Source organism: Onychomys torridus, chromosome 3, assembly GCF_903995425.1.
Source record: "Onychomys torridus chromosome 3, mOncTor1.1, whole genome shotgun sequence".
In the NCBI taxonomy this organism is placed as follows: domain Eukaryota; kingdom Metazoa; phylum Chordata; class Mammalia; order Rodentia; family Cricetidae; genus Onychomys; species Onychomys torridus.
The window spans coordinates 72,357,500-72,381,226 of record NC_050445.1 but is presented as its reverse complement, the minus strand read 5'-3'; positions in this window follow the sequence as shown (position 1 = coordinate 72,381,226).

Below are 23,727 nucleotides of genomic sequence, written 5' to 3'. Positions count from 1 at the left end.
GACTTTTCTCTCCCTAAGCCTAAATTGGGATGAGTTTGACTGCTTCTTCACTTTCATTACATCTCCTTCCTTCCTTCCTTCCTTCCTTCCTTCCTTCCTTCCTTCCTTCCTTCCTTCCTCTATCCCTCCCAGCCTATACTTGCTGCCTGGCTACTGGCCAATCAGCATTTTAATAGCAGATGAGCATAATATATATTCATAGTGTAGAAAAGGATTGTTCTACAGCACTGGAATGGACAGAGCTACAGAATGTGAAGGTTACAAAACGTCCCCATGATCTAAAATATATGTCTAAGGCAATCACTTGCCCAGATACAGGAGCTAACTGCATTAACTGAGGCCTTCCTTAGTGAGTGGTATGATGTTGAAGGACATTAAGGATATCTACAAGGAACCCAAGAAGTCCCTGGAAAGGGAGAAAACTAAGACTGAACTCCATGCCAGAAGCCTGACAGAAGGCCTGCTGGAGGCAGTGGTCTCCTAGGTGGACGGTAACTATGTGATGGTAGTAATGGGGTCAATTACAGGCTGGGAACATGGGTCTTCTGCTGAGTGGGCAGATGGTGCAGAGCTGTGCTTTGGTGTAACTGTGGAGAGAAAATGAAGTAGTGGAGCATCACTGTGATGACTACCAGTACATGAGGCTCAGCTGCTCTAAAGGAGACTAGGACCACTCCCATCACCCAGGCTATTACTGTTTCGGAAAGTCCCAAACCACTGCCATTCAGAATAATTGTCCCTTCCTCCCTGGGTGCAGTCATGGCATGCATGGATAAGGAGAGACAGAAGGGTGGATGAAATAAAGTCTTTTCTTAAACTGGGGGTATAATAAAAACCCATTTGATGCTTAAAGGCTTCATCCTTGTTAAATATGCATAAGCATCTAAGGTGTGATTTAAGCTCCAGAGATTAAAGTGTGAATCCCAGATGCTTAAGGTCATTTCCCTGGTTGGAAGATGGTGAAGAGATTATCTACACCGCACTTTTTTACCTAAATGTGCACATGTCTTGATTCCATCCTGGAAAAGGACAGTCTGACTGTGACATGGGCTCCATCTCCATGTTTGCTGCACCCTGTTTTTCAGATGCATCTGCACAGTCACCCACTATTTCATGGCTGATGGATTGCCATCATACCCAGCACATCCCGTTTCTACTACAGTTCCTTAATGAAAGGTTACTTGATCAGGTCTAAACGGAAAAATGTAGTCTATTTTAAAGAAATATTTACGGAATGGAAATCAGACACTACTATATACTAGTCACAAACAGTAGGACAAATACAGTAAAGGTTACACTTCCTTTAGAAATTAGAATCTCAGTTATTTCACTTTCTCTGACTAGACATTTACAAAGTGCATCATAACCAGATAGTTAGGGAGTGTTTTTTATAGTCAGAAGATTTTCTGTGTCCTGCCAGCCAGCCAGTGGTCAGGACAAACCTCTCCCTCTTGCATCCCCCAAGTAAACACACAGAGGCTTATATTAGTTAAAACTGTTCAGCCATTAGCTCAGGATAACTACTGATGAGCACTTCATCTTGTCTTTCAGTGAGACACCATAAAGGAGGGCTGGATTTAGAATTGCCTTGCCATCTGTGTGTGCAAGAGTGTCAAGAAGGTATAAAAGCAACTGCCATGTTGAAAAAGGTACCACAACAAATATCCCAAAGTCAATGTAGTACCAGATAATGGTACCCCATGGTTCACTGAAGAGAAAGCAGTTAGCTAAAACCAGCTGGAGAAGAAAGCAACATTATGTATCTTTGGACTATAAATGTTTCTGTGGACATTAGCTGAGAAGGTTGCTAATCATTCTTCTCAAGAGATATTGACAAAACATATATCAAATAAAATTGAACATCTAGGTGCAATTATTATTATTGTTGTTGTTGTTGTTTTCAAGAGAGGGTTTTTCTGTGTATCTCTGGCTGTCCTGGATCTCACTCTGTATCTCCATCCCTTTACTCTTTTACCATATATCTGGATCCAAGGATTAAGGCTATTTTCCCTAAGAGATATTTCGTATTTGTCAGTGCTCACAAATATAAATGAAAAGAGCAATTATATTAATATTGTAAAAATATTAATTATACTTTTTATCATTAACTAGTGGAGAGTGATCCAACTGGGTATCAGCTCTGACAGGTTTTGTATACATATACTAATAACTTAAATTTTTTGTTTTATTTAAAAAAATTTCATACAATATATTTCTCCACCATGACTCCTCCAGATCTTCCCCATCTGCCTGTCCAACTTCATGATCTCTCTCCCTATCTGTAAAAAGCAAAAACTTAACAAAAAAAACCCCCAAAATACAAAAATTAAAACAAGCAAACTTAAAAAGCCAAACACACACACACACACACACACACACACACACACACACACACAAACAAACAAACAGAAAATGAAACAAAACAAAAATCTGACATCCCTTCCACACAAAACCCATAGAGTTAACTCTGTATTCACTCCTGTCTTGACTCCTGGCAAGGGGCCTCCTAGCCTGTGCTTGATGTATTGGTGATGCTCCACTGGAGAAAACTGATTTCCCCTTCCCTGGTAGATATCAATTGCAAACAACTTCTTGTTTAGGTGTGGGAGGCCATGTCTATTTCCCTCCTCAGTGCTAGGATTTTGTTTGGTTTGACCCTGCACAGCAGTTCTTGTCTGTGTGAGTATGTATGTGTATCAGTCCTGTGTTGTCCGAATGATGCTCTTTCCAGAATCAGCTCCCACCTCTGGCTCTTTCAAATGTTTTGCCTTCCTCTGCATAGATCCTTGGGCCCTGAGGGGAGGGGCTTCATAAAGACATTCATCTGGGATTCGGTGCCCCAAAGTCCTTCATTCTCTGTGCATTGTTCAGTTTTGGGCCTGGTTAATTATCATCTACTGATCCCTGTAAGAGTTTAATTTCTGGAGCTAGCATGAAGACAAACCCTTTATCTTTATTGTTTACCTGGAAAGAAAAATAGATTAGTCATAACATCCTTAATTGTAGTGCCCACCTAGAATTAGATAAGGAAAGCTCGTTTCTTTCCCTGACTTCAGGAGATACTCTCTGTTATTCAAAATTTGAATTTCACTTGTGTAAAATGATAATTTACTCAGATTCAAATCTCATATGTATTATGAAATAAAGTTCACTTATTTTTTTTATCAAATGTAAGTATCACAAGCATTTAATTTACATAATTGTATTTGCCAGGTAAATTGTGAAATATCATTTATCTTAAAATTTTTTGTATTTATGCCAAAACAAATGGATATGCTTTTACCCTATTTGATCACTAAATTATAAAAAACTTAACATTTCTCAAGATCTATCATAGAAATCAACAAGTTTGATTTTAAGTATTCATATGATAACTAAAATTAAGCAAAAAATAAGAAAAACGTATAAGAACAGAGGTACTATAAGAATTATAAAGAAATCACCGTATTATTATATGAAACATAAAGAAAACCAAACTTCTCTGAATTTTTCTTCAAGTAAAGCTTTATAAAAGATTTTTTCTTGTTTTTCCTGAGATTGATATTGTAAAGGTGAGATTTGAATTCAGCCTGGGGTTAAATTTTGATGTTATAACTTGTTCATTTGGCATTTTTCCAAAACATGAGTTCCACAAGTCCTTTTCTTAACAATCCCCAAACTGGAAACTGGAGCCTGGAGAAGCCACCGTGTTAACTTGGAGAAGATGATAAGCTTCCTCATGGTCACCTCCTCCATCAGGTCTCGCCCTGCCCTGCCACTGGGAAATGTGAGAAGGGAAGACATAAGCAAGGAAAAGACAGTTAGCAAATCCTTCTCTTCCTCACACGTATGTTCATTTAAGAGCTTTAAATAGAGACAAATCAGCACATCATCACAAACCTCTAGGTACTTCAGTTGAAGGAGAGCAACTGCATCAGACTAGTACAGGAAGACAGCACACGCTATGAGCTGAGCATAGGCAAATGCAATTTTACACACTTTAAGACATATGCAACCCTGGATTAAAGCTGCAACATTGCATACAGCCATTTTACCAATATAATGATGAGCAGCACAGAGTAGATTAGTTGTGATTAGCAGGCAGCATTGTTTCAGCATTGAATGTCTTATATATAATGAGTTCACCACTTCTTTGTTCTCTTCTTCAAAACAGATTTTTCCATGCAATATATTCTGATTGCTGTTTCCATCCCCCAACCCTTTCACACACACACACACACACACACACACACACACACACACACACACACTATATATATATACCACTGGTGACGGGATAGTGCCTCAAATTGGTAAATTATAGTTTGCAGACATCAACTAGTCCAATGAACAGAACATAGTTAGGCATCTGTGACTATGGAGTTGGCCTCTTAAGGGATGGTAACAATAGTTGAGGAGAAACCATCAGTGCAAAATATACTCAGGAGAATCTCATCAATCACCCAAAGCTTTCAAGAGCAAACTTAATTAGTATTCTTCATTGATTAGCTCCTTGTCTTATTTTCCTCTTTCCACTTTTCTTTTTATTCATATTTTATTACTGAATATATTTTCTATAAAACTGTCATGCAGCATAATATGTAAAATTCAAACTGTTTAATGAGATATATTAAGATAATCAATTAGTATTTTTTTATCTCAGATCATTTTACATGCATTGTAGACATAGTCAGTCTTGTGGATATAAACTAAATATATTCTTAAAAAACAAAAAATCCCATTCTATGCTTCAATTATCAAATGTGTCTGTGTTATTCTTAAATATTGTAAATATTTATACTGTATTCAAGTTTACCATTCAAAAATATGTGAGAATGTCAATACTGGAGTGGGAAGCCTGGAAACATCAGAGAACACTGTGGAGCTTTGGGGTTGAAGTTTATTGATCCAATTTTTTCAGCTACTGATGAAAACTCTGAGGGTCAGCATTGTTTGCCAAAGGTCACATTTGCTAATGGGGTATTCTGAGGAACATCTATTTTTTGCAAATTCTATTAGACACTGAAGTCATTCCCAGCAGATGTCAATTAGCTAATTCCACCACAAACCTCCTTTGTGATCACAAAATATGGGTCTCTACACTTGGCAAGATTAACTATTGATTATTTTGCCTTTTTCTTCTATTAAAACTGGTTAATCATTATGTAGTCTTAGCATAAATGTTTTAAATGGAAAACCCTCTTTTAAACTATCTTATTTATACAATGTACAATTTCTCCTTCTTATTTAGCTAATACTTTTAATGGATTCTATGAGTGACCACCATTTGACATTCTGAAGTCTATTGAAAAAGATCCATATGTGCACAGACATTTTAGGGTAGTAAGATTTCCCATGGGAAAGTCACAAGAAGTGGTGATTCTAGCTAACTAGCATGGACTAGAAATGGAATATATATACATATAATTGTCCTATTTTATTTTGTATTAGTACCTTCACAATTAACATAAAACATTCAACAGTACAGAAGATTATTATATTCAAATGATTATTATTTAGAATTAGAAGTAGAAACTATTTTTTCTATTTTAATGTAACAAAGAGCAATAAATAAAAAAATATAGCTAGTCTATTCCAAATCTACTTTATATAATTTGTTTTTTCTGAAACTACCATAAGATTTAACCAATGCTGTTATCTTTACTAGACTAAACAATTACTATGGTACTTAACAGTACTCAGACTAATACCTCTGTTTTCATTTATTCTGTCATTGAATATGCACTGAACACCTACTATGAATCAAACAATGTTGCAAGTGCCAGCGTTAAAGTGGTAAGAAAAAAATAATCTTTCAACTCATTGTTTATTGAAAAACTGGGTATCTTCATGTTAACTCAAATCATAGCTGTTATGAACATTATAAGGTAAGATACACAATGCTACGAGCAATTTCAAAACTGTGTTCCATATTCTCTACAATTTAGTGTTTCAGAGAGGTCATCAATGCTGTTTAACTAAAAAGATAAATAAATGTTATTAATAACAATATTTAAAACCTCTTAAGGGATTTCCAAATATTTCTAAAGATAAGTTGTTTACTAAGCTTAGATTAAAAAAAAAAAATGGGACCCAGTTCCAAACTCTGTTTCTGTTTCTGTTATCTTATTCCCCCTGTGATCCTTGTAGTGTCAATTATGTTTTCTGGATCCTTTTTCTGAAATTTTCCATAGGTAAAATATAAGGCACAAATAACTCTTAGGTCAGCATTTGCAGCATGAACATAAGAGCAGTCCCCCAGAAGGGGTAGGGAGAACTGGATGCATTTATAGAGAGGCAACCATTTCTTTCCTTCACTCATTACTAGGTTTGTAGCTGTGTACCTTTAACAAAAGCCAGGATAACAAGAGGAAAATATACAAATACATTCCAATAAGGAGCTTGTCACAGAGCTTTCTGGAATGATGGCTTAATGAAAAAGAGAAACATATATTTTTAGGATTAGGTAGGATGAAGAGGTAGGTACACAGTGATGGAGCAGCACACTCAGTCAAATGGAACATCATCTAATGGCTCTAAATTGAGGGTGGAATGAGACATGACAGGACCAGTTACTTCATAGTCTCCTGAACACTGCATCTTAAGAGGTACAGTGGTTTTATTGTTGTTGTTTCTTTCTTTCTTTCTTTTTCCTTATTCTGTATGCAGGGTATTTCTTAAATCAAGGTCTAATGATCTGCTTTCACGTAGAAAGGAGTCTGAAGGTGAAAGAATGTAGTCCCTGAAATTTACGATCTGCTTCTGCTGTTGTCTCTGGTGCCAGTTTATGCAATGAACATTCTGTCTCTTCCTAGGTAACGCTGCAGCATCCTGACAGTGGTAGGCACCTGCCAGCCAGTGTTCCACCTGGAGCAGTGCTCAGTGATTATTGCTTCTCTTCATAGAAATATCGTAGCTATAGGTCTCCTCTTCCTGCTTTCGACATGAAGTTAAATGGGGGTGGGGAGCTGTAAACAAGTATGTATGCATACTCTTGTGTGGATATATTTGCACTATTAGACTTAAGAACGTAATTTTACTAGAATGTTATACTACTAAAACAAACTTTTAGGGGTTGGAGAAATGGCCCAGTGGTTAGAAGCACTCTAAAGGACCTGAGTTCAATTCCCAGCACCCACATAGCAGCCTACTACTTTCTGTAACTCCAGTTCCAGGGAATCCATGGCACCAAGCATGCATTTGGTACACACACACACACACACACACACACACACCTGCACATAAAATTTAAAAAGTAAAATAAAAAAACCATGAACTTTTGTTTAATTATAAATGAATATTCTTTTGGTATGAAAATCTCACACTTTAAAAACCTCTACTAATAATTTCAAAATACATATTATTTGCTGCTTTTTAAAAATTATTTTTCAATTCAAATTTTAGCAATTTTATACCAATGTATACCATGTGGGTGATGCATTTTTAAATGAACCCTAATAAAATAATATTTTATATAGATCATTAAACAGATGATACTTTTGGCTAATATATTGTCATAACAAAATTTATTTTGTCTAATATTAAAAGAATACCTTAATATATTAGACTTATTCTACAACTTTAAAAAGCACAGTTCATAACAATATATATTAGAATGAATGTTGGGATTCCATATGACCAGAACAGTCTACTCAGACATCAAGCAATTGTAGTTCCAGTTTTTGTAAAACATAATTGCTGTGATTTTAAGCACAGTGATAACATCATTATCTTATGATATATTTTGTCAGGAGGCAGTATTAATGACATAATGAAAACTTATAGGTACATATAAAGATTTAAACATATTTTCTTTGGGAATTAGGAGCATGTGAAAAGATTTTACTATAATTCTACAAATGCTGAATATATCTGAAGTACTCCTAAGCTTTAATATTAGAAATTGATTTAAAATACAGACATTTGGGATCCATGATTATATTCTTTACTTTTCCATATAAATTATTACATCAGCTAAATATAAATTTTAAGTCTAACAGGGTGTTTTGTTTGTTCCCAGCAAGTACTTTGTTAGTAGAATTATAGTGTATTTTTAACTTAAATTCTACATCTTTAAGAGACTCTGAATATTCAGTGTAGCTATAGTTCTACCTCTGCCACAGTATAGTTCCCTACTGGTGGGTAAGCAGAATTCTTTTGAGGTTGTAGGGCTTTTCACTAGGGCTAGAAGGCAGAGTATACTAGGGCATTTATCAGAAGCCCTAGGCTTAAGCTTCCTTAATGGAAAAGTGTGAAGTCTTCACCTCAGTGACCCACAGAATGTGACTAGTACTTCAGATGCATTGGATACATTGGTTTTATTTTTAATTCTCATTTTGTTTGTACAGTATTATGCTAAAGTTAATTTAGTTTACATCAGCAACATTTCTAGATGTGGCTCTGTTTGGCTGCCTTTCAGTCTCATGGGCTATATAAAAATACATAAATTATTAAGCTTAGCATCATTGAAAACATGTGCATCCATATAAAAATGTCATATATTCAGCGGCTACCATCTGTGGCTATGGCAATATAAACCCACAAACGTGCACAATCCTGTATATTGATTCAAATAAACAAAATCCACTTGGATACATAACCTGATATTGTGGTTTGGGTAGGTACCATTTCATTTTGTCAAACATCAAATGGAAGAGTAATAGAATACACATATTGTTTTGGTTAGTTGGCACTTTCTTTATCCAACAAACATGATCCACCCTTTAGAGTAAAATCATGAATTCAGTGTTGCAAAGTGATAGCACCATAGATCTCTTGCACATTCCAACATTATCGTCATTGGAAAATATACTTTTACTTTGCACAGACTATAATACAATGTTTGCACTGTGTTATTAATGATTCTTAGGGTGATATCTCTAGCATCAGTTCTCAGGGTACAGAGGAAACAAGAGTACTCAATAGAAACTTGCTACTTATTTTTAGTTGTATGCACTTAAAAGAATGTCAAATAACATATTTTCTAACTTTTAAAATGATAAGTTAAAAGATGGTTTCTACATATCAACACAATAATAAACATTTCAAGGACTGGTCAGAATATGTATATTTATACAATTCTTGGGATATTTTGGCTCTTCACATAAAATTTTTGTAGAATTTCCTATGGAAAGAACAGAAAGAATTCAATTGCTCCTTATAAAGATTAGTTATGATTTGTATTTATCTTTGATAACTTAGGAAAGGTCCTGTAAAGAGATGTAACTTTCTAAGATCAAATAAAATTTTGGATTATGCTCAAATGTATGGGAAATTCTATGAATTTTTCAAACTTCCTGCTACTTAAGAGCTTTAATGTTTGAGGCCCTTGGTTTACATTCATTTCTGAGTCTACAGAATAGGTGTTGTTGCTTGTGTGTTAGCAGAACACTGGGGACTATGAACACTGCTTATGGTCACACAGTGATCTGGAACACTTTTCATTCTTGTGTAGTCCCACTTGAAGGCATTTGTATCTCACTATTTGGCTCCTCAAGAGAAGAATATTGGCATCAGAGAAAAGGAAAGATAACTGTCACCAGGTTCCTCCCTCACTGTCTTCCTTGTAGTAGTGGTTCTCATACTTTTTGTCTAAGGAGCCTTTATACTTAAAAAAAAAAAAGTTTACTGAAGATTCCAGTAGCTTTTGGTTCTGAGAGTTCTGTTTACCATGGAGAAGCAATGGGGTATGCTGAGATGGCTCTCATGCATGGTGACTGGACATTCATTAAAAGTCTTCTAACTTGGGCTTCTCATATTTTACTTAAAGTATTTGCTTCAGTAACATGGTTATTTCAGGAATTTTTACACGAAGGAGACCATATAAGCCTAACTCCCTCAAGATTGAGGTCTGAAAACAAACAGAGGTTAACCAAAACTACTCTGTTAAAGAGATATTCTAAGACACTCTTGTGCTCCTCACCTCGGCTGACCATTGAAACAATAGATTCCAGAGAATGAAAATTTCCCCAGGAATGCCTGCTGAGAGAAGAAAAAGTGCAAAACCTGGTGCTAACCCAAGAAAGAGCTTGTTTTACAAGAAGAAATTCCACATGGCTCTGAGAAGGGGCAGGGCAGACCAGGCTTATCCAAGTACGGGTCAGTGATGGGCAGGAACACCCTTGACAGGACTGCTTAGCTATGCATACCTCTAGCCTCCATTCAAACCAAAACCTCATGTTAGGACTCAGATGATGGACTAGGGCAGTCATTAGACCCCTTAATTGTTACTCAAGTTTTTCCACATTGAATAAATCATTTTTTTCTCAAAAGAAAGAAATAAAGAAATCTGGTTATAAGACTAGGACTACTCTACATATCTGCAAATTTTTATAGCCTTTTCAGGTAACTATAGATAATTTTCTTTGTGATTATACTTAAACTGTAAGATAATAATTCCATAAATGTTGCTCACAATGGCATAGTAGAAACCTTTCGTATATGTTTCTGTTTGAATGTTCTGTCACATGCTATTTTGTTTTTATTTGAAAATATTGGTTTGTTTAGTTATTTACAATCTTTGAAAGGTAAACCTACTTTATTACAAAATAGCAAATAATTATGTTTATCACTATCATCACAAATTTCCTTAGAGAAGTCCTAAGTGTTGAATGCACTGTAGATGCAAGATTTAGACATTTTTGTTGGGAGTTCTAGTTCACCAGTAACTAGATATTTAGGAAAAAAAATCTTCCTTTAGTCTGAGACATCCTCAGCTAAGGCCTCAGCCTCAAGGAAGCATCATGTGTTTATCATTTGCTCTTCCATGTACAAACTATGTTTTGAATGAAAAGGTATTAGCTCAGCCTGTGCCACAGTATGAGCATTCTTCTCAAGGAAGCCATTGCGTTTCTTTGTTTAGGTCATTGTACATAAATGCTTACCATTTATCACAGTATATGCTAAAAAGACATGTGTCCAAAGGTTGAAATACAATAAAATTATTTTTAAGTACCTGGTGGTAAAAACACTGAATTCTAGTAGTTTGATCTTTGATCTGTTTTCATTCATGCTAAGACAGTAGTTTTTGTGCTTTTGATTTTTTCAGTGCTAATATCTATTTGGTTAGACTAAGTTGGGTGCAAAAAGTTCTAGTGTCAAATAAAATGTTACTTTTTTCTATTTTAAAACACAGCATTTGGTTATTCTCAATAAATGCAATGTGTTGGCATTTCTTCTCTCATTAAGAACATTTCATTTTTGTGTGTGCAGATTCATGTGTGTGTGTGACATACATGTGGATGTGTGTGCACATGTGTCTGGTGACCAGGAGTTCATATTGATGTTCTACTCAATCAATTCATCTTATTTTTTGAGACATGGTGTAAACTGGAGCTCACTGATTGGCTGGACTGGCTGTCCAGTGAGCTCTAAGGATCCTCCTGTCTGCCCCCCAAGCACCAGGAGAGAAGGAAAAGAAGACAGACAGACTCACAAACACACAGAAAAGTAAGGATCATATAGAATGGGGTGCCTGACAGAAAAACTCCGGCACCTTGGGAGCTCAGTACTTTTATAATATAAGGCTGAACAGGGGAATGGGGTTATTACACAAAGACAAACAAGAAGGCAGGTATACAGGTGGATCAAAGGGGCAGGTTCAGCTAATCTCATTAGGAGCAATCACTGTCTGGAGCAGTCTCCTAGGCAGTAAATAGCTGGGCTGGGGGAGGGGTCTGAAGGAGAATTTTCTGCACACACTATGGACATTCACACATGGGTCATAGAAAGGCTTTACCATTTCCCTAGCAGGGGGAAGGCTTTCTGTGTTTCATGGGTCTGAAGCTAGGGTCCTTGACATGGCTCTGACTTTGTCAACAACACACATTCACTCAGGACTTTACTCATTCTAGACTTCCTCCACTTTGCACACTTAAAATGCTCTACCTCATTACATAAGCTTCAGGTTTCAGCAAATTTAGATTTACTCAAGTCTCTCTGGTCATTAAGTGCAATAATCTACTTATGTTTCTTAGTGCATTGCTTAGACCTAGCCATCCTATTCAGATGTTCACTATCTTATTTGTAACGCAAAAATAGAGCCATAATTATTTAGCCTTGAAAGTTTAATGAGATTATAAATTTATATAAAGTATGTAATGGATGCATTCCAAAGCATTACACAGTTTGTGTATGATTTCTTTATTGCCTTGCTGTTATCTGTACTTGTAGCTGTAATGGTTTAACAGATGACTAGACACTAAAAACTTGAGCCCAAACTAATATTTATTTTAACTCTGTATAAATTACCACTAGTTAATAGTTTCATATGCATATCACTAGGTTGGTCCAAAATATCCATTCATTTATTCTTTAAGTATTCCCTAGGTACCTTTTATGCATTTACAACAGTAATATATAGTCCTAAAAACAATAAAATGGAAGAGAGCTGGTCATTGTTTTCCCAGATATCTAGTTTAACAATAGAAATTAGAGATTAAAGGCAGGTAATAAATCAAGGAGTTGAAATAAATGTTTTGGGTACTTAATCCAATGAAAAATTACAAATAAGTGCAGAAAAGTTGCTGCCATACAAGAGTGTAGAGGGAGTGCGGTAGGTCCTGGAAATCACCATGAGATCCTGCCTTTGCTGTGCTGTCTTTCCTGGGGAATAGCTTTTGTGAAACACATTTATGTTCTCTCTTACAAAAAGGTTTATGATTATAAAGAAGAAAATACATATTCTCTAAGTGGTGTCTGTGAGCACACTTTGCAATATTTTTTTCACTTCATAAGCAAGGTTCACTGTAGATCTCATTTAAAATAGATGTATTTTAATAATGATTTCTCTGTCTCTCTCTTTCTCTCTCTCCCTGTGTGTGTGTGCTTGTGTGCATACATGTGGCTGTCAAGCAGAAGACCCTTTGGAACTGGAATGAGAATGGTAGTGAGCCCTCCAGCATGGATGTTGGAACTGAACACCTGTTTTCTGAAAGAGTAGCAAGTGCTCCTAACTATTAAGCAACCTCTTCTTATTCCCTATGTTCTCTTACTGGTGGTAGCAAACAAGGGGTGAATTTGTTAAAGTTCAAATACTGTGCATACCTAGGATAGTGTAGTGAAGTGTATCAGGAAAAAGTTCATCATGGCTGCTTCTAAATAGAGCAGGTATAGACTGATTAAATATGCAATATTTTGAATTTCATCTAACAATGAGCTCTAATGACTCCAGGTAAAAATTCTGAAGAAAACCAATAAAAATAATTGTAAAGTGGTTTGAGTTATAGATTATCCAAACATAAATAAGAAGCATGTTGAAAGTCTCCATCACATTAATGCTCATAGGATAAATATCAGTTCAGTTTTGTTGATAAGAACTGTCAAATCAATCAGGCTAAACAATACTTTTGATATGTCTTTAATAAACTGTCAAGAAGTTCTCCAATGCAAAGTATGTATTTTTCAGCTTCAATATAGATATTAAATTTATTTCACCATATTTTTTCACCATTGTGTTCTTTCCACTAACAATTGACATTTTGTCCTCTTTCTCTGAGGCAGGTCTGGGTACCATATGTTGGGACAGTGTACCTAAACAGTTCACTTTTACTGACACTGGTTCTTTGGCCTATGTCAACAATCAGCCCAAAAACATTTCCATAAAAATACATAAAGGAATTTTAGTGTCTATAATTTTTCTCTCTTAACAATATTATATTCCAAACAGTATGTTCATTTTGTCAGTATTTTATCTCTGAAGATATTTCTTCCCCACAAAAGAAACAAATTTCTTCAATGGCATCCTGTCCCTCTCTATTTTGATGCATATTATACAAGCAGCTGATATCCATAATATAATTATTGGGAGAATAAAAACAATAGCTTCTAAAATATAAAAGCCTGAGACTACAGTCTACATTCCATACCTTTCTAACTGTGTATATAACTTTAGGAAAATGATTAAATCATGTTGTTTATTATAAAATTAAAACAATAATATTTCTCTTAAAATAATAGACATATGTGAGCTTAATAAAGTCTATAAAAGGACTAGCAATATAAAATTGATGTTTCATTTCTACCTAAAATGGAGATAGAATTTTTGGTTAAAATAGTGTTAACAAAGAAAAAAAGAGGTCTCTTTTCTTCTTGAGTCCAACTTGAGTGATCCTTTAAAGTCATGCTTATCATTTGGTTCAGGCTAGAAAGGCCAGGCCCCAACCTTAGAGAAGTATGTTACCCAGGCCACAAGGGCAAAGAACTCAAGAGAAAAGTGGGCTAGGGTAATATAGAAGTCAGGCAGCAAACTGAAGTTCTTTTTGTAAATAAGGGTCAGGGTCAGGTGTAAAAGGGTAGGGAAGAGCAGAGGCCTTGGCCTCAGATCCTCTCAGGCAGAAATATGCTCCAATGTCATGACCCCAGCACAGAAACAGACAAAACCAGCATGGATATTATTGACTCATTAGGGAAGGAGGCATGAGTCCATGTGTCGACTACCTATTGTTGTACTATGCAATTTCATTTGGGACAGTAGAGGCCTGTGTTGGGGGGGGGGGGGAGTAAAAAGCCACCCAGTAGAGAAAATGGTTAACTTGCTAACTAAAATGCAGACTATAGGGAACAGAATTCAAGTAATACTGTGCTGTTTGAACAAACTGCATGTTTTAAAGGTTAAATTTTCTCAAACCCTACAGCTGAGAAAAACAATATTTAAGAAAATGCTATTGATCTCATAATGACCAGGATTTGACTTCAAATTCTCTCTGACATCAAAGCCCATGTTCCTGAACTATAATACTATCGTATATGACTGTCAAGATGTTCTCAATTGCAGTTTTCCAGTGCCAGTGGTTATGACACTGAGTAATTCACATAAATGTAAAATAAGTATGTAATATTCTTCCACATGAAGTGTATATACTGATTAAAATGAAGTTTGAGATAAGCCCTATAAATAGAACAAAAATGTGAAGAAATAATAGCATTGATTTACTGTCACATTTTCCTGATCAACAAAAGCTTATAATTACAAGATTTCAACCCAGGTTGTCTGGTGCCACTTAAAGGTATCACATATAGGTTGCTAACACTAAAGAAAGTCTTTTCTGAAGGCAAGGCACCCAGGTAAACTTAGTGATGTTTGCACATGACACATATAGCAAAATTTAAGTGAAATTGAAGTGGTTAATACATTCCTAATCAGATATAGCTGTCTGTTCTGGAAACGTGTTCACTACCAATCCAAATATCTTAATACACATTCTCACCTTGGAGTACACACCCTGAAAATTAAAATAAATTCTGAAGGCCTTTACTGCTTAGAAACTTTTACTTGCTACAACTTTCACCTTCTAAGGTTCCAAACATCTTCATGCATTTGTATTTTTTGACAAATTTAATGTTTTATTTAAATGAAATCTTTTAAAATACATTAATGAGAAAATAGCATAAGATAAGCTGGTGATAGAAAACTAATCATTGGGATTGGGGATTTAGCTCAGTGGTAGAGTGCTTGCCTAACAAGTGCAAGGCCCTGGGTTCAGTCCTCAGCTCCAGAAAAACAAACAAACAAACAAAACAAACACACAATAAAACAACAACAACAAAAGAAAACTAATCATGCCCATCAATTTTAGTCAATATGTTAACATATATGACTGCAATAATGCACACATTTTTGTTTTTTCTTTGGCTTTCTGTCTTTCCTATGAGAATTCTTTAAAAGTTGAGTTTAGTTTTGTCTGTGTGGAGAATATTAGCCATTATGAAAGCACCAACAGAACTGATTGATTTCTGAAAACTTGTGATATTCCTCTCTTTGCTGTGGGCTCATCTTTGTGAAAGCAACTCTTCCTTATCTGGTTCTCCAAAGGGAAGGTGCACTGCTCTCTTCAGAGACATTGCCTGGTGAGTTCATCATCAGCAAGGAATGTGACCCTGGCAGGGGAGTAGGTCTCATATAAATTGTGCTCCTGCTGTGCTCGCCACGCATCAGGGCAATTGTTTTTGGACTAAACTGATAAGCTAGGAAAGAATGGTGAAATGTCATGGCCTCTTAAAAGTTATTTATGTGTCAACACTGTTGCTCAGATTCTTGATAGTACTTTGTGAAGAAGCTATTCTCTCCACTCAGAAGCTCCCTGTTGCAACATTTTCCATTTCTGCTGGACATGCTCACCACAGTCAGTTGCAGAACGAAGCAAGCACAAAGAAGTGTTTCACCCTTACTTTATTTTATAGATATAGCACCTGGCCAGAGGAACTTAAATAACCTTTCCAAGAACCTGCGGGCATTAGGGAAAAAATCCTGCTGGAAAACTCACAACCTGTGTATTTTTTCCATAGCACAAATTTTTTCCTTCAGACAAATCTTAGTTCACCTTACAACTTAGAAAACATTACTGCTTGTGTGTGTGTGAGTGGAAATATAAAATGGGGGTGCTATGACAGGCAGTAACCATGAAGTTAATATAAAGGGCATTCTTATTTTTCAGAGAGAAAAATGAGAAAATATTTCCAGAACAGAAAATCTCAAATAACAGAGAAATTGCCTAAAGTGGCAGTGCGGGATGTGGAATGAAAATACTCATATGGATTAGCATCTCATTCAGCACATACGAGGTCACGGTTTAATGGATCACTTTGTTGACAAGTTAGCAAAAATTCAAGGACATCGTCTTCATCCTTTTTCTTCTCTGTGCTGCACGTACCCTTTCCTCTACCATGTTTAGCACTATATTAACAATAATTTTAAAATAATCATGAAATTTATTTGCCTTAATATAATTAACTTCAGATCAAGTCCTACATCTGGTAGAAGGGAAGTGAAAATGCCCCACTCTCTTTAAATGCTTTTGCCCATAAATAGCACACATCTACTCTGCTTGTGTTGCATTAGGACAGAGTAGCTAAGTGTCTTGTACAGATATGATGAAGTGGACGCCACTTTACCACGGGCCCATTACAAGCATGGTAAATGGAAAAATGACTGATTCTAGCAGACCACTACTCATCCTGCTGTGAGACCGCATGAACAAAGTGTTTCCCTCATCTTGAGTTTTGACTTTTTGTTACTCTAAAAGCTACTTCCTAGAGGATGTAGCAGATTTGACATTCATAAGGCTGTGTAGTAACACCTTTTCTGAAATACTTCTTTTCTCTGTGTTTGTTTAGATACAACGAAACTACAACTGTAATGAAATTCATTACTTTACATTTAAATTTTTCAGTTTCTTCCTAGAACTAGCAATTTTTATGAATGACACTTCTTTGCTGTGCAAATACATAGCAGGATAACAAAGCCAACAGTTACATCAGACCAGATCTCACATAGACTCAGTTGCAGATCATTATGTACACACATTTGCATCTTCAACCCATCACTGCTCCAAGCAATAAATAAAGGAAACGATTGTGTATGTTTCCCAGTCTGAGGGAAAACTTACTTCCCTGTAAGATACTTTATAAGCATTACAGAAATGGCAGAGCCAAGTGGAGTCTCTTCTGGTCTACTCTGGAAATTCAGTGTTGCTCCAGAGCAGCATAGGCAGGGCACCTACATTGAATTCACGTAAAGCAAAAGAAAGTAAAGTTGAAAAGGGCTCTTGCATCCTTGGTGGATGTCAGTCAAGGTGACTTTAAAGCCTGCTAGGCTTGAGCTATAATATCAGACAGCATAATATTTTACTACTGTGGAAAAATAAGATTTCATGTCTTTTTGTTAGTACACAAAAATCTAGCTAGATAATGCCATGCTTATATCTTATGAAATAGAGAAAAATTTGCAAAAATCTATTTTATTATTATCAAATGTACTGATTAGTTTTGTGTGTCAACTTGACAGAGCTAGACTCATCAGAGAGGAAGGAGCCTCATTTGAGGAAATGCCTTCATGAGTTCCAGCTGTAAGGCATTTTCTAATTAGTGATCAATGGGGAATGCCCAGCTCATGGTGAATGGTGCTATCCCTGGGCTGGTAGTCCTGAGTTCTATAAGAAAGCAGGCTGAGCAAGCCATGGGAAACAAACCAGTAAGCAGCACCCTCCATGTCCTCTGCATCAGCTTCTGCCTCCAGGATCCTGCCCTGGTTAAGTTCCTGTCATGACTTCCTTCAGTGATGAACAATGATGCAGAAGTGTAATCCAAACAAACCCTTTCCTCCTCAACTTGCTTTTTGGTCATGGGGTTTCATCACAGCAATAGAAACCCTAAGACGTCTAACAATAAGAAAGAAATGACACTAATTTAAATAAGAGCTCAAATCAATGTTTTTATTTACATTAAGGAAAATAATTCTTTAACTAATAAGCACTATTTATGGAACAAGTTCTAAATTTGGAAAGAAATGAGAATATTACTGACACCTGTCCTGTCCTGTCTTGTCCGGCAGCTCAGTGTTCTAGAGCTGAACAGGAAAGACAGAGCTGTTTTTCATGTTGCTCTTCTCAGTCAGCCAGGGACTGCAACATCAACATCTCTTACCATTGCTGTGACTGTTGATAAAATAGATTCCTAAGACAATTGGTAGGGAAGAAATGTTGCATAGTGTGGCTACTCATTTTGAATTTTTCTGTAACTATAAGAAATAGTAAAGTGTGACAATTTGTCTGTAACCACCAGCCATGCTACTATTTAATAATCATTACACATTTCAAATCAATCTTCTTGATAATATAGAGTAAGTGTAGAAACAGATGTAGTCAATCTGGTTCAATATGTTTTGAGTTGAACTAAGAAGTAATATAATACTTTACTAGACATTGGAAAATGTCATGCTTAAAATTAGGACACAGTGCTTTCCGGCATTTTTAATCCCTTTGATTTGAACGTAATGGCAAAAAGGATTCACCATGTTCCTTCAAATTAAATTCACATATTCCACAATTTCTTGAACAAAGACTTTTAATTTGCTCAAAGATAAAATTTCGACCATTATTAATTCTCTTGAATTTTCTTATTTGAAAGGTCAAATAAAAGAGATTTACTTTGTGCTAAATTTTAGTATTTCCATGACTTCCTCCACCCTCGGTATAAATGAGCATGTCCAAGGATGTTTTTCCAGGTGCTTTTTGAACAATTATAAATAAGAAAGGATGAGATGTGTGTTTATGTAGACAGATGACTAAGGTGTTGAATTGCCTTTTATTTAAGAGACGCCAATTTTTACCTTTGAGCATGTAAAAATACAGAATTAATAAACACTTATTGTAGAAATGGGGAAACAAAAGAATAGTTTTTTAGGGAAACAAACATTGAATAAATTATAATCCACAACACATGATATTTTAATTAAGTTTAATTTTTACCAAGCAAGATTTATATATACACTTTTTCCAAAATATAAAATCTTGTTCACATTTACTAGTATATAATAAATTTTTTTAAAATTAAGGGTTCATAAATAACATCAACTTCAAATCATTTAAACAATCATATTAGACCTCACTTTATGGCTGAAAAATAATGATTTTTCACTCCTGTTTGGTTAAAGATTAGGTGATTCCTAGGTTCTTATTTGTAGTTATATGACTTTATAAATGTAGCTTCTGTCATTCCTAGGAAGCACATTAAAAAAAAGCTAGCTCCCTGAACCTCTGGCTCACACAGTCACTCTGCCCTCCTTTCTACTCTGTTCCCTGAGCCTTTGACAGGAGTTATAGTGTAGATGTGTCACTGGGAATGGACCCACAGCTCTGCTTGTTGATTGCCCGTGCCTTTTTGTAACTGTCTACATCATTTGCAAAGAGAAGTTTCCTTGATGAGAGGCAAGGACAAGGGAAAATTATGTATTTAAATTGTAATCCAAAAATAAAGAAGCATCTTTTTAATTCTTGATCTAGTCATGGTGATGCATTCCAGCATGTGGGTGGTAGAGGCAGGTGATCTCTGTGAGTTCAAAGCCAACCTGGTCTATATAGTGAGTTTAGGCCAGATAGAGCTACATAGTGAGAACCTATCTCAAAAAACAAAAACAAAAGACAAATTCTTGAAATTCATTGTTCAAAGAGTCATCACAGTTCTTAAATACTTTTGTTAACTATTGATTAGTGGAAACTAACTAGTATGCTATGAGTTTATGGTATTTTCTCTTAAATATTATTTAATGTACTTTTACTAAGTATATTTTTTTCATTTTTTTGTGTTAATGAGAATTGAACCCAGTACTGCATGTGTTCTTTGCAAGCATTAATATATGCCTTCACAAGGAAAGTATTGTTACCACTCACTTAATGCATTTCTGGCATATTCAAATGATTCAAAACATACTTTGAAAAAATGATAAGGAAATAACAAAAAATTACTAAGAGCTAAATCATAGATTTTTTTTAAATATAAGTATCCTAGTGCTTACTTGGTATGAGAGTTTTTGCAATTACATATGTATATATACATTTGTAATATATATTATGTGTATAGTATCTATCTTTATATATGTGTGTGTGTGTGTGTGTGTGTGTGAGTTTATTTGTGTATCTATGCATACATGCCCATGTATTTATTATAACAAATATGTTTTTGAATTTGAGGAAAATGGAAGTTTTCTTATTTCGACTTATTTATGTGTCACCTCCCCTTTTAATAGAACAGATCATTTATTTTCATCCTACAAACTTCGTAAACAAAGCCAGCCAGAGAGATAGACTTAAGCCAAAGTACTCATCCTCCATGGCAGCATTTGAAAGCCATGATCAACTTCTGTAATTATGAAATGTGTCATTCATTATTCAGAACAAGGCCCACATCTCATCCAAGAGGTTTTGAAAAACTTACTTTAGAATAGTTTGTATCTTTAAAAGAACAATTTTCTTCCTTCTCCAAATATAAAACTGTATATTGCCTATGATTTCAAACTCACCAAATTTTGTTGTTCTCTTTGTGTTTGAGAATCATTATTCTTGATCATTCCATGCAACACATAGGAGTATAAATACCCAAACACATGTAAAAACCATGTGGGAGTGGTGGCTCAAGACATGGGAAGCAGATAGGGAATACCCAGAGCAGCCTGAAGAAGACTGTGCTTCAATATATAAGAAGGAGAATGATCAGAGAAGACACTGATGTCAGTTCTATAAGATGTCCATGGGTACATGAGCATATGCACACACACACACACCACACCTACCTCCCCCCCACAGGAACTTGCTTACACACATGTACAACACACATACATAAGCAAATTATGTCTTAAGAAAGAACAAAAATGAAGCATATTATTGATTATAATTTTTAGACCATCACTCTATTTCTACCTTATATGAATCTTTTGGGAGACAGCATTGTATTTGTAAAGACTGCAGATCTGGCTTTCCATGCCTTACTGCTAACCATACTGAAAGCTTTCAAGGTTATATGATTATTACCAAACATTTTGATTACTTTAGTTGAGAAACATGGCCTGTGATTAGTGAGGACTTTCTTCATGGTTTAGAGATTTGTCTATTGCCTAAATTCTCATTTGGTCTTGCCTTATTGCAGGAGAGATGGGTATGATAAGGAAGAATAGTGAGGAACAGAAAAAGCAAACTCTGGGTCTTTATCTTCGGACACTAGTCCTGGTCCCACCAGGTCAGTGTCCCAGTGTAATGACCTAAGTTTCACATTAGTTACTTTCATCCACTGAGTTCTTGCTTCCAAACACATCCACACTGGTGGCTATAGGCTCCACACATGGATTTCGGGCAGATACAAAAATGCAATTCATAATATCAATATTAATAGGATCTTACTGACTTTTTCAGTTTGGTTTATAAAGTGAATATGTAGGTTCAATGGATCTTCAGACATTAAATTGGAGAAATAGTACCTGCACCCATCAGAAATCAAACTAATTATAATAATATACTGTTGTTAGTTGTTTTTGCCCTTTTGGGGGGCCTGCCACCCAGCTCCCAAATAAATCACACATGGAGGTTTATTCTTAATTATGAATGCCCAGACTAAGCTTGGCTTAGTTTCTAGCCAGTTTCCCTTAAATTAACCCATCCTCTTACTTCAATAAATCTTGCTCTTACTCCATGGCTTGCTGGCTGTGTCGCTGGGTGGCTGGTTGTGTAGCTGGGTGGCTGGCTGTGTAGCTGGGTGGCTGGCTGTGTCTCTGGGTGGCTGGCCCCTGAGTCCTCCCCTTCTCTCGCTCCTACTTCTACCCCTCCTCCCAGACTTCTCCTTCTATTTGTTCTCTCTGCCTGCAGGCATCACCTATCCTTTCTCCTGCTTTGCTATTGGCCAGTTTTTTATTAGGCCACCAGGTGTTTTAGACAGGCACAGTAACACAGCTTCACAGAGTTAAACAAATGCAATGTAAGCAAAAGCAACACACCTTAAAATAATATTCTATTACATTCCCCCCTTTTTGTCTAAATAAAAATGAAAGGGTTTTAACTTAAACATAGTAAGACTATATATAACAATTGTCAAGTAAGGATAACATTCACAATATTCTGTCTGTTTGTAGTTAGCACATTCAGAGACAATAATGCATTATCTATCTTACCTCAGTGAATACAAAATTTTACACCTAATTTACTTCCTATCATAACTAAGAAAAACTGTGACTATAGCTATCTAGTTTTCAACTCCATCAAAGACCCAGAAGGATATAATATTATCTAATAACAGAGACATTTGGCTACCTGGACAGTCACCCAAAGTTCCTCTGACACATTGGGGCATCTATCTTCAGCCTATGTACAGGTCAAGAGTATTGGCAGACTTTTCTATGAAGCAGGAATTTTGGATTGGACTTGTTTTGGCAAAGTTTGTCATTCACCTTCTTCTGTGTCCTGCAGAATATCTGACTGACTCTTCTGTGAAGCAGGAATTTTGAAGGACTGTTCTGCACTGTTTTGGAAAAGTCCAACAGTCTTTTTCCTGTGTGTCCTGCATGTCCAGTCTGCACAGCACATTATCAACAGTCAAAGGCAAGAACAGTTTCTTTGCCCAGTGGCTAACGTTGCCAAAATGAAAGCAAACTCCATAAGGATTTTCCTCAATGCCCATCATTTTCTCTGAAGTAAATTGGTGCTGCCAGGAGCAGATGTGTCTCATTGTCATGAAATTAACAAAATTTTTAAATGCCATATTCTATAGGTATTTGCAGTACTTGAAGACCATCTATCTAAAATATATCTATTTAACCTAGAAAATATACCTAACATATCTACAATTTTGGTTGTTATAAATGACTAATCACTAACCTATGTTTCCTGATTATTCTATATAGTTTATAATAATAGCTTTCAAAAACTTTACCTTACATTTTTAAATGAACTGCATAGGTACAATACCTTAAACAAGAATAAAAACATATATACAATATGTTGTAACAAAAATAACCTTTAATTTTTGTCAATATACAAAAAATCCTTGAAACAAGAATATATATATAACAAAAATAACTTTAAATTTGTGTCAATATTCTACATTACCCTAAATGATAACAAACATCTATAACCCACCAAATAACCAAAAATCACCCACACCCCCCAACTCTTGGAAATGTGGCCATATATTTCTCCATACTTTTTCCTGCTTTCTGTGTATAAGGTATCTTTAGGGTTCCAGAGAGAAAATTCTGAGATAATAACCAAGTCCTGGGAAGACCAGCAGTAACCTTTGCTGATAGATATCACCTGTCAAGTTTCAGGAGGTTTCACCTCATCAAATCTGACCCATATTAACCCTGAAGGAATCCACAGCCTCTCATCTCTTGTGGGAACGAAACTCCAAAGCATTTTGATTTCCATTTAACAAATACATTTTTTGACTTTTTAAAAGTTAAGGCATTTATAAAGTATATAGGCTGGTTTA